Below are 12,109 nucleotides of genomic sequence, written 5' to 3' on the forward strand. Positions count from 1 at the left end.
ATTTGGAGCCTTTGGTATCTAGCATGCCTTGCATGCTGACTTGGGACCAAGTACATAGGCAGTCCAGGAAGGGAGGCAGCAACTGAGCCCCCTGACCTCAGAGTGATGCCACTGTGAATGCCAGAGCTGAGGAGCCCCTTTGATCCCTCTTTCTGTGGCCCAGGTGTCTGCATTTACAAATGCACACATCCTGTGCTGCCTGGCTTCTCTGCCCAAGTGTCCGTAATCAAAGGCAAGCATGCCCTGTGCTCACACTCCCAAGTGCCCACTGCACCAACATGTTATCACATGCAGATAATGCAACCTGGGGTAAATGCAAGGCCACAGGTGGTAGCTCTGGACACCAGGGGCAGGAAGCAAAAAAGAGCCTGAGCTACTCCATTTTCCCTACAACTTATAACTCAGGTGACAACAGACTGTGCTGCAGTGATAAATCCCAAACCTGTGTTGGCTGAGCACAACAAAGACTTATTTCTCACTCATGGGAAGTCCCATGTGGGTAGAGTAGCCTTCTTTCATCCTGCAGCTACTGCACCTAGAACCTGGGCTTCAGAGGTCCACTGTGGAGAACAGAAGAGATGTGAAGGCACACAGCTGTTCGTGGCCTGGACCCAGAAATGACACATCACATGGCCCAACCTCACAGAGGACAGGGTTGAGAAGCATGCCTGGAGATCTGATTTGGACAGTCAGATGGCAGATGGCAGCAGTCACTGAGGGCAGGGGGACCCAGTGTGTCATACTGGATGGGAAAACTGGCCAAGCAACCAAACACGTGGCAAGGGGGAGGGGTGTGGGTTGAAGGTATAGGTGGAGGACAGAGGGTTAAGGGGCTATTCTCTTCTGTGAAAAGTCACAAACAGTGCAAAAAAGTAAAAAATCAAATACAAGCAACATGAGCATATTTTCTAGAAACAATGAAAAAAAATAATCAGCTGAAAGAGATTCAAGTGTCTGTCTCTGGAGAAGGAAAAGGATGAAAGACAGTGATTCTTTATGACAAATTTTAAGAACAACTCTTTAAATAATTTGTGTGCATATTTTATAGAAAAAAAAAAAGGGAGTGCTTTAAAGAATAAAACAGTAGTGTTGCTACCTTGAGGAGGTGTGTTTTCAAAGGTGGGGTGATTTCAAAGAATGATGTTCCAGCAAGGTCATAGTTCTTTATTTCCCTGTCCCACCCCTTCATTCACACTCAATGACCCTGAGCTAGACACCCTGAAAAATCAGAGAGGGCTTTCGAAGGGATACTATGTTTAGCCTAAAACTTGAAAAACCACAAACTTTCACAGAAAAAGGTGCACTTCAGATGGAAAGTAAGAGTGAAAGCATGGGGCCTCCCCGGTGGTACAGTGGTTGAGCACTGGCCTGCAAAGCTGCCCGCAGCCTTTGCAGCAATGGTTCGATCCCCGGCCACCGGCGAGGGTCCCACATGGCACGCAGACCAATCCTGCCGTGCCCACTGCTCCCCTCAGCAGTGTACTTCGTCAGTCTACCTGTTCTGCTCCCCACTCTGGCTCTGGTGAATTGTCTCACCCTCCCGTGCTTCTGACTATACCCAGTGCTTGTATAATTAAATAAATAAATCTTTAAAAAAAAAAAAAAAAGAGTGAAAGCAAGAAGGGAAGAAGGGTGATGAAGAGAGGTGTGTTTAGGAAGTGATTATGGTTCTGTTGCAGTGACTCTTGATGGAGACAGACGATCAACCAGGTAGCTAATAGAAGTATTTGGCATAGTGTTTCCCAAAATGAGGCCCATGGGCCACCAGCGTCAAGGTCCTAAGGCTCTCTTCTAAATCTGCAGGAAAGGGTGGGCAGGAATTTCCACTGGATATGTCTTCTCCATGAACCTATGCACCCTGCAATTTGAGAACCACTGGTCAAGCACAAAGAGTTAAAGTCCTGAAATAAAGTAGTGACTGAATGGGAAGGAGGAGAGGGGCATCAGACCTTTGGCTTCATAGATTGCAAGAGCCATGTGGGAAAAGAACTGACCTTGGCCAAAGTCAGGGCAGTGGTGCTACTGCCTATAAAGAAATGTAGATGATGGGGGACAAGCTACACCTGATAGCTCCTGCCCACCACCTACTGTTATTCCTGCCCCATGATAAGGACCGCCCCCACTCAGGTGAAGATATGGTGGAAGAACTCCTGACTTCTTGTCTTAGCTTCTCTACCACATTTGTGATCCCAACCAATCACTTCATTGCTCAGGCCTCAGTTTCCTCAACTGCAAAATGAAGTGGTGACACTAGATTGCTTCAAAGTCCCCTCAAATCCAACCTTTTCAAAACAACAAAAATATAACAACTCCAGTAGAAAAATTGACCAAGAATAGGAACAATGTTTAAAAGAAGAAATCCAGAACACTAGCAAGCATATAAAGAGGTGTTGACACTTACTAGTAATCAGAAAAATGCTAATTAAAACAATAGATTCTACTTCACACTTATTAGCTTGGCAAAACCTTGAAAGTGGGATAATATCACTTGTTGGCAGGGTTGTGGGCTTGCGAGAACCCTCGTGTGCCCTGGAAGGACGTGTGGGTGGGTACAGGTGGCCGGGAGAGCAAGTTAGCATGACCCAAGTCCACATACTTAGACTAACTTGCCCTGGCAAGTCCACTCACTGCTGGCATATATCACCTGCAGAAATGATCACACAACTTCACAATGGAACACCCATGAGGACATCCATCCCAGTGTTTTAAGTGTGCTGCAGGGAGCTAGAAGAGAGACTACATAAAATTTGGAGTGCTATAAATGGCTGCAAGCAACTAGCTAGATGTACATATAGTGACACAAGGGAGCTCACAACACAATGCTGAGTGAAAAATGAAACATAAAGAGACCCATCCATAACACTCAATATCCTGAATCTGTACGGTAAAAGCCAAAGTCCTTACAATATCCTGCAAGGCCCTAAGTGGCAAGGCCCCATCATGACTCCCTTTACCTCACTAACATATCATGTCCCCATCTCTCACTGTGCCCCAGCTTTGCTGGCCATGCCAGGCACTGCAACAGAGCCTTTGCACTGGCTGGTCCCTCTGTCTGGAGTTGTAAGCTTTCAAAATTCTCTGCACACACACACATAGACATACATACAGAGGGAGGGAGAGGGAGAGAGAGAGAAAGAGAGAGAGAGAGAGAGAGAGAGAGAACCCCTAACTCCACTTTATTTTACCTTAGGTAATAATCACATGTAATAAATACACAAACTGAATAGGAGTCTGTAAAGTAATGAGCAGTCTCCCCACCCCCACCCTCATCCCTGGAATGTGGGCTCCACGAGGACAGGGATTTCAGCCTGTTTAGTTCACTCGTATCTCCCAAAGCCTAGAACAAAGCCCCCACAAGAGAGGCACATAATAAACTTTTGTCAAGTACATGAATGGCTGCAACACCCCAACACTGAGGAATGCCATTAAATAGAGGGTATGGGGGGGGGGGGGAATGAATGGATGGTGGTGGAAATAAGGGTCAAGGGGTTAGTTACAATAAAAGGGTCCTAGCATGGGGAAGTGGTCGGGAGGCGTCACCAATGAAGGAGAATGGATCACTGAACCTGGTGGCCCTGAGGTTAACAAAGGGAAGCCATGCCTGGTCAGCCCTTCCCCGTCCATGTGCTGGGGCTACTCTTCCAGCCTGGTCTTTGCTGAGTAAACAGGCAAGGTGCTGGCTGTGGGCAGGATGTTTAGCTCTGTCTACAGAGCATATCTCTGAGATTTCAGGGTCACAACTGAAGGGTGGCTGAAGATACCTCCTGGGGAACAGTGTAAACAACGCCACCAAGTTCCTCCCTTTTCGTCAAAGGGACTACCTGGGGGAAGGGTGGGAGCTGGGCTCCATACAGAAGATCCTCATACTGTTAGAGTGATTTCGAATTCACAAAGCCTTTCTATGGCTTTGAAATACATTACTGTCCCCATCGCATGGATAAGAAAACTGAGGCTGAGGAATTTAAACATTTGCCCTATTTGGAGCTGGTACCTGGCAGAGCTGGGATGTTCAGCAATCAGGCTTTCCTGAAGCCACATCTCATGTCTCACTACCAATTAACTCCCTCCCTGTACAGACAAGACTTCCAGGTTAGGAAAATTAACAAAACTTGTTTCTCCAAATTTGTTTTGCATGATTCTGCTGGCACCTCTTTCCTGTTCTAACTGCTCCTCATTTCTAGGATTCAAATTCAAAACTTGTGGATTTGATGCAGACTGTCTACAAGCTAATACTAGAAAAGAAGGCCAAACAAATCATCATTGCTATTAAGATTCTAAAAGGATTATCTATTCTTTGCAAGCAGCCAGATGGTGGAGACTGTGCTGACAATCGGGTCTGGCAGTAATAGTTCTGACACTGCTGAGGGGTAAGGGAGGAACAGCCGGGAATGTGGGGAAATCTGAAGGCAATGCTGAGGGATTGAAAAGGATCATATTAGGAAAGAATGCAGGCTGGTTGGTTTCTCAAGCAGGCCGCTTATTTAGGCCGAGGTTAACATGTAAAAATAATACCTTTTGGTATATGACATGGGGTCCACTTGGATACCTCCTTGTACTCATTTAAGTGGCTCTGGGCTCATTCCCAATCAGCAGAGTGGATCAGAACTAGCCCTATGCTTTGATCTGTTCTCCATCAGAAGCAGTCCATGGCTAACAGGTCATCTTGACCTCCATTGGACTGGCCCAGCACAGTAGACTTGGCAGGAGCTCATCAAGTTCCCTGAAGCCTGACTACAACAATAAAGCACCAAGACCTTGCACATCTCCTACCAGGAAGCCTCTTGGGAATTCCAGATTCCAGCGAAAAATAATCTTAGGCTGATCTAGTCTTAACCCCTTAGCTACCCAACAAACAAGTAGAAAGCAATTTACCATAAGGATGCTTATTGTCTAAATAGGGAGAGACTTGCTCATGAGCCACGGGAACCTTGCACATTAATATTTCTGTCATTTCCACTTTCCCTCAAGTTAAAATGGGGATTAAATTTGGTCTGTGGTTCTAAAATGTAGAGTTTCATTACATAAAGGACCTAATATAATCCCTGGCACCAAGCAAAGCTTCGGGAGAGAATGATACTGCCCCATATACCAGAACTTTCCCTTCCAGAAAGGACTCAGAACACTAACACTACTTAACACCTACCAGCTGCATGACCCTAAACAAATGATTTCATCACTAGATGTCAATATCTTCATTGATAAAAATAAAGGTTGTGGACAAGAGCTCTTCTATCACATCTATCTCCAAATATCTATGTTTGTCTAGTCCATGGGGTCTAGTCCAAAACAGCTCTTTGAACAAAGAATTTTGGTTTCTCTAAACCTTCCAGAAGACTTTGGCATAGTCTTATTTAAGATCAAAAGAATAACTTTAAAAAAAAACATCATTTGGAGAGAGAACTCTGCTTTTAGACCTTTGCCGCCCAGCTTATGTCACATAAACAAATGGTAACATTGTAAGATGCATTCTGCTCACATAAACATACGCACAAGCTTCTAGAGCAGGGTTGGGGGATGCTTCCATAAGGAGCGACATCTGAGCCAGATTTCAAGGATGGAAGTCAGGGTAAGAACATTCCAAACAAAGCATGTGTATCGTCCCCAAGGTAGGTGAGGGCATGACACATTTGAAAATTTGAAAAGGGAGAGCTTTGTAACTTCAAGATAGGCAATAAGAAGGAGAGGATTGAAAAATGAAACAGCAGGGTTCTCCCTGCTGGCACAAGGGCTTAAGCACAGCACTATGAAGCAATCCGCAGCCTCTGCAGCATGAGTTTGATCCCCAGCCAGGGAGCTACCCACATGGCGCAGCAGACCTCTCCTGTCTCACCTGCTGCTCCCCTCAGCAGTGTACTTCAGTCAGTCTGCCTTTTCTGTTCCCCACTCTGTCTCTGGTGAATCCTCTCACCCCCTGCACCTCTGGCCTGTACCCCAGTTCTTGTATGCAAAAATAAATAAATCTTTAAAAAAAAAAAAAAGATTCCTCAGAGAGTATTCAACCAAGTTTTGCAAGTCATGTGAGATCATCGGGAAAAGAGTATGGAAGGAGAAGAGAAAGGATCTAAGGAAGCCAATACTGAAATGAATAAAGGAGGTTGAATCTGTAAGTGGGGGAGGAAAATAAGAGGTGGGGGGGAGTCAGGAAAATCTTTTCTCAGATACTGTCATTCATCGGCTCTGCTGAAAGATAAAACAAACCAAAAAGGCAGAGAAATTGTCACACCAAAAGGAGGGATTAAAAAAAAAGGAGTTAAAATATTCCATGCATATAGTGATTAATCCACGGATTATCAGAATGGCCTTATCAAAATTCCTACTTGTTAAGGTAAGTTGTTTATTCATTTATAAAGCCCATCCCATGCTTCCCTCTAGGTAGAACATACTTTTCCTCCAGCTGTCTTGGGATTCAACAAATGAAAAATGAATGAAAGCAGATATGATATATATCAGGTCCAAGTAGAAACTATAAATATGCTTATATGGCTCTCTCAAGTTCCTACCCTCTGCCATGAGAATAGAATACTTCTTTAACCAGAATCTGGCACAGGGAGATACAAAGAGCAGAACCCAATCCACTCACCTAAGCTAGCAAATGCACAGTCACTCAGGTGACTCGAACAAGAAATAAATGTGCGTGATATTTAGTTTCTGAACTTTGGGAGGCTATTTGTTACTGCAGCAAAAGCTGACTGATATTTGGCCATAGCAAGATTTAACAGTAAATCTAGTTAATTCAAACTCCAGTGGAAAAGAACTAAGTTACTTTCTATCTAGAAGATACTATATATTTGCCATTAACAAGTCATTTATAGAGAGTATAGAGAAATAAAAGACATTGACTCATTCTAATCTTCATGACAATTATTTTCACCATTTTGTATGAACAAACTAAGGCTCAGATAAATTCAATACATTTCTCAGGATCACAAAGTTAGAAAATAGTGGAAATAGGGCAAAAATGCATCTGTTCACTAAGTCCATGCACTCTACATATCATACATTAAAGATTTTGCCAAAAATTCAACCTAGATCTCCTGCATGGAAAGCAAGAAAAACACTGGTGAGCCATTGGTGCAGCTTCAGCTGCCTCAGCTCTAGACTGTGGTCATATATGTAGGTAGCAAGCCCAAAGCAACCAACAGGAGAATATTGCAGCTCTGGATCTGAAAGCTCACGTGGCCAGGAGCTCCACCTTTCACAAATGCTATCACAGTTGAAAAATGAAATTTGTAAGGTAGAATTTAGCACTGAAGTCAAATCACACCAAGAAGTAGAAGCAAAGGTTGCCTTTTATCTCAATCTTGATGGCCATGGAACCAGGTGACTTTGTGATCAGCCCTTCACGGTGAATGCAACTTGGCTTTTCCATCCAATTCTTGGTGATGGGAATCACATGGGCCCTCTTGAATCTTGAGACAGAATTAAACTTTTGACAAGTTAATAAGAAAGCAAGGAAGATGTATTAATCATTAATCAATGTCCATTTGGCCCTTGAGGAGTTACATGCCCTGCCCAGAATTTATGATTGCCTTGAGACCTGGTGGAGGTAGTGGGGGAGGAGGGTGGAAAAGCACACTTTTGGAGCTTAACATGTCTGGATTTAAAACCTGCACTGCTTCTTACTAGCTCTATGACCTTGGTACTTAACTTCATCTCTCTGAATATCAGTTTCCTTGGTGCTAAGTATTAATGAAAATAACTAACCCAATGAGTTGTCTGCAGATCAGATGAGTTGGACTATTCATTTCTCCTTTGTGGATCATTAGCTTTGACCTGCAGAGAGACTTGGTGGCCAGAACGTGAGCCCTGAGCACACCATCCAGGGCTTCTACTCCCCTTTAACGGCACCCACAATGCTAATCTATTGGCATCACTACTGCAGGCACCAACAGTATCCAGCACCCATTACATTATATGCCAACATTTTACTAAGACATTTCCATACATTATCTATACTCTTTACAACCTGACATCAAAAGAAATTAAATGATACAGAATTCAGAGATCATCAAACTGAGCAGGAGGGTCCTCCCAATGTCCAGGAGACTGTATTTCCCACTCAACACACTGCCTTCTGCTCTTGACTGCTAAACTGTGTATTTCCCTCCATTGTTTTCAATAAGACCTCTGAGAAAAAACAAATCTCTCACCGGGACAACACAGATGCTCAAAACAGTGATAAGTATAAGACTTGTGCACCAAGAGCTACAAACCATTCTGAGAAAATTTAAAGTCATAAACAGAAAAACCACTGTATTCAAGGATGGCAAGCCTCAATATTGTTAAAGTGGCAGTTGTCCTCCAAAGCTGATTGAAGATTCAACAATACAAAAAAAGAATCTCAGCAGCAGGCTTTCTGTAGAAATTGATAAGCTGACTCTATCTGCACAGAGATACAAGGGCACAGAGTAGCCAAAACAATTTGGAAAAAGAAGAACAAAGATGGAGGGTCTATACTTCCTAATAAAATTTATAAATTTTATTATAAAGCTACAGAGTCTATATTTCATAACTATAAAACTTATCATAAAGCTACAGTAATCAAGACAGTGCAATACTGAGCATAAAATATAAACATACAGATCAATGGAACAATTTCAAGAGTCCAGAAATAACCTTTTATATTTATGGCCAACTGGTTTTCAATGAAGGCAGAGAGGGATTCAAATAATGATACATTTTAAAAAATGACACAGAAACAATTGTATATACTTGCAAAAAGATTAATTATATCCCTATTCAGACTATACATAAAAATTAACTCAAAATCATATATCTAAATGTAAGAGGTAAAACTCTAAAAGCTTTAGATGAAAAGCTAGAGTATCCTAAAATATAGGAGAAAATCTTTATGACCTTGACTAGGCAAATATTACTTAGATAAGACACCAAAAGCACAATTCAAAAAATGAAAAAAAAAATGATGAAGTGACCTTGATCAAAATTAAACACTTTTGAGCTTCAGAATAAACCAATTAAAAAGTGAAGACAGGGCCTCCCCTGGTGGCGCAGGTGGTTGAGCGCAGCACTGTGAAGCTGTCCGCAGCCTCTGCAGCATTGGTTCGATCCTGGCCGGCGAAGGTCTGACATGGCGCTGCAGACCTCTCCTGTCGCACCTACTGCTCCCCTCAGCAGTGTATTTTGTCAGTTTGCCTGTTCTGTTCCCCACTCTGTCTCTGGTGAATCCTCTCACCCTCCCACAAATCTGGTCTGTACCCCAGTCCTTGTATAAATAAACAAATAAATCTTAAAAAAAAAAGACAAGCAACAGAATTTGCAGAAAATATTTCCAAATATCTAATGAGGACCTTGTATCTAGAATATATAAAGGACTTACAAATAAATAAAACAAACCAATTTGAAAATGGGCAAAAGACTTGAAGAGACAGTTAGCCAAAGATATAGCAAGGGCAAATAAGCACTTGAAAAGATATTCAACATCATTGGTCATTAAAGAAATGCAAATTAAAACTATAATGAGATACCACATCAGTACCCACTACAATCAAAGAAACTGATAATGATGTACACTGGTGAGGATATGAAGAAACCAGAACGTCCATGCATTTCTGGTGGGAATATAAAATAGTACATACAGCCCCTTTGGAAAACAATTCGGCAGTTTCTGAAAAGCTAAACATAGGGCCTCCTTGGTGGCGCAAGGGGTTAAGATGCAACCTATGAAGCTAGCTGCAGCCACTGGAGCACCAGTTCCATCCCCAGGGAGGGAGGTGACCAACATGGCACAGCAGACCTCTCCTGCCTTGCCCACTGCTCCCCTCAGCAGTGTATTTCAGTCAGGCTGCCTGTTCTGTTCCCCACTCTGTCTCTGGTGAATCCTCTCACCTCCCCACACCTCTGGCCTGTACCTCAGTTCTTATATGCATAAATAAATAAATCTTTAAAAAAAAAAAAAAGGAAAAAGAGAAAAAAAAAGCTAAACATAAATTTAGCATACAACCCAAGAAGTCCACTCCAAGCAATTTACCCAAGAGCAATGACAGCATATGGCCACACAAAACTCTGTACATGGGCCTCCCTGGTGGTGCAAGGGGCTAAGCACTGCACTGTGAAGCAATCCGCAGCCTCTGCAGCATGAGTTCAATCCCCGGCTGGCCAGAGAGAAACCCACATGGCGAAGGAAACCTCTCCTGTCCCACCCGCTGCTCCCTCTCAGCAGGGTATTTCAATAGATCTGCCTGTTCTGTTCCCCACTCTGTCTCTGGTGAATCCTCTCACCCCCCCCCACATCTCTGGCCTGTACCCCAGCTCTTGTATGCATAAATAAATAAATCTTAAAAAAAATTTTTTAAAACTCTGTACATGAATGATCATAGCAACTTTATTCACAACAACCAAAGACTTGAAACTGGCCAAATGCCCATCAACCCATGCAAGGATAAATGGAATGTGGCATATTCACATACTGTGATCCCATTTACCAGTATGAAGGAAGGAAATACTGATACATGCCACAATGTGGGTGACCCTCAGAAATACTATGCTAAGAGAGGAAAGCCGGACTACATACACGTTGTTTGATCCAGTTGCGTGAAATATCCACATTAAGCAAAACCTGAGAGACAGAAAACAGATTTGTAGTTGCCCAGATCTGGGCTGGGGGCAGGAAGCCACTGCAAAGAGGCATGAAAGGTCTTTTGGGGGTGATGGAGCTATTCTAAAACTCGATTGTGGTCTTGGTTGCTCAGTCGTGTAAATGTACTAAAGCTCATTAAATTGTACACTTAAAACAGATGAAGGTTGCAGTAAGTAAATTATACCTCAATGAATCTGCAAAATATCTCAGACCAGGAGAAGAAAGATGCCTGGGTGAGTCACCTTTCTGTTCACTGGGAAGGACACCCCAGTCCCCTCTTTCCACGCTATGAGCCTGCAGCAGCTGTGCAGGGCTTCTCTACCTTCTTTACTTCTAACACCCCAATTCAGGTCTCTAGCAGCAAAGCTCACCTTGTGGAAAAGTTATAAATACTTTAGATCCTTGGAGAGCCCTGTCAGTGCTCTGGTGTGGCACCAGTGACCTAGGACAAGGAAAATTCTATTCCTAGGCACACAGTCTGGGAACAGATTTGCTGCAAGGCATTCTCAATAGTAACTGTCTCTTTCATGACACAGTTTGGACCCTTAACACATCCAGGTTCCCCTCAAAGCTAATTCCTACAAGTTAATTGCAGCCAGCACCTCAGAAAAAGAGGATGCATATAACTAATTCAAACTAAAGCCTATTCCTGAAGCAAGGGAGACTGATTTCAGAACAGTGCCATGGTCTCAGCATGGGCTGCATAATAAAACCACCTGGGAAGCTTTTTAAGTACTGTATCTGTGCACCTCCCACAGAGATTTAGATTTAATGGGTCCAGAATGTGGCCTGGGCATTAGTATTTTTTTTAAACTCCAAGGTAATTGTACTGTGCATCCAGGACTCAGAATCACCAGCGTTGGAAGCAGAAGGGTGTCAGAACAAGCAACTCACTCAAGGCAGAAGGGTGTCACCAGCGACTCACTCAAGCCTGAAGATGTACTTCTACCCAAATAAGAACCTTCTCCAGTGAATAAGAGGGGTAACTGGTCAAAATCAGCTCAATACTAGAGTTTAGGCTATTTCATTTGCAGTGTAGATGCTGTCAATTTATCCCACTTTATCCCCAATGAGTTCATGTTGAGTGTTTTTATCTGTACATCCTCAGCCATAACACTCAAAAGAAGATCTAATGCTAATAATATAACTGATAGTGGAGCTGCTAAAAGAGAAAGACAGTCTTTATTATCAGTATTCAGGTAGTTTTCTCTGTTCTGGGGGCCAAGAATTAAAGCAATGTGCACCCAGCACAAAAGCAACACAATATTAACTATTAAGGACAATAATCAAGCATTAAACTCAGACATGAGTGATGATGAAACTTTATGACAGTTCACTTTTGACTTGAGTGAACAGAAAATGCTTCAAGGATAAGACAGAACTCAAGTGGGGGTCTGCAATATTGATAGAATTTGAACTGAGGAAGAGAAGGAACAATACAAATTACCACCAACAATAATTGCATTAACATTTACATTAACCAGTCACTCTTGTTTCAAGCGTGATTTTAAT

Source organism: Talpa occidentalis, unplaced genomic scaffold, assembly GCF_014898055.3.
Source record: "Talpa occidentalis isolate TD23 unplaced genomic scaffold, MPIMG_talOcc4v2.1 talOcc4.12, whole genome shotgun sequence".
Lineage (NCBI taxonomy): Eukaryota > Metazoa > Chordata > Mammalia > Eulipotyphla > Talpidae > Talpa > Talpa occidentalis.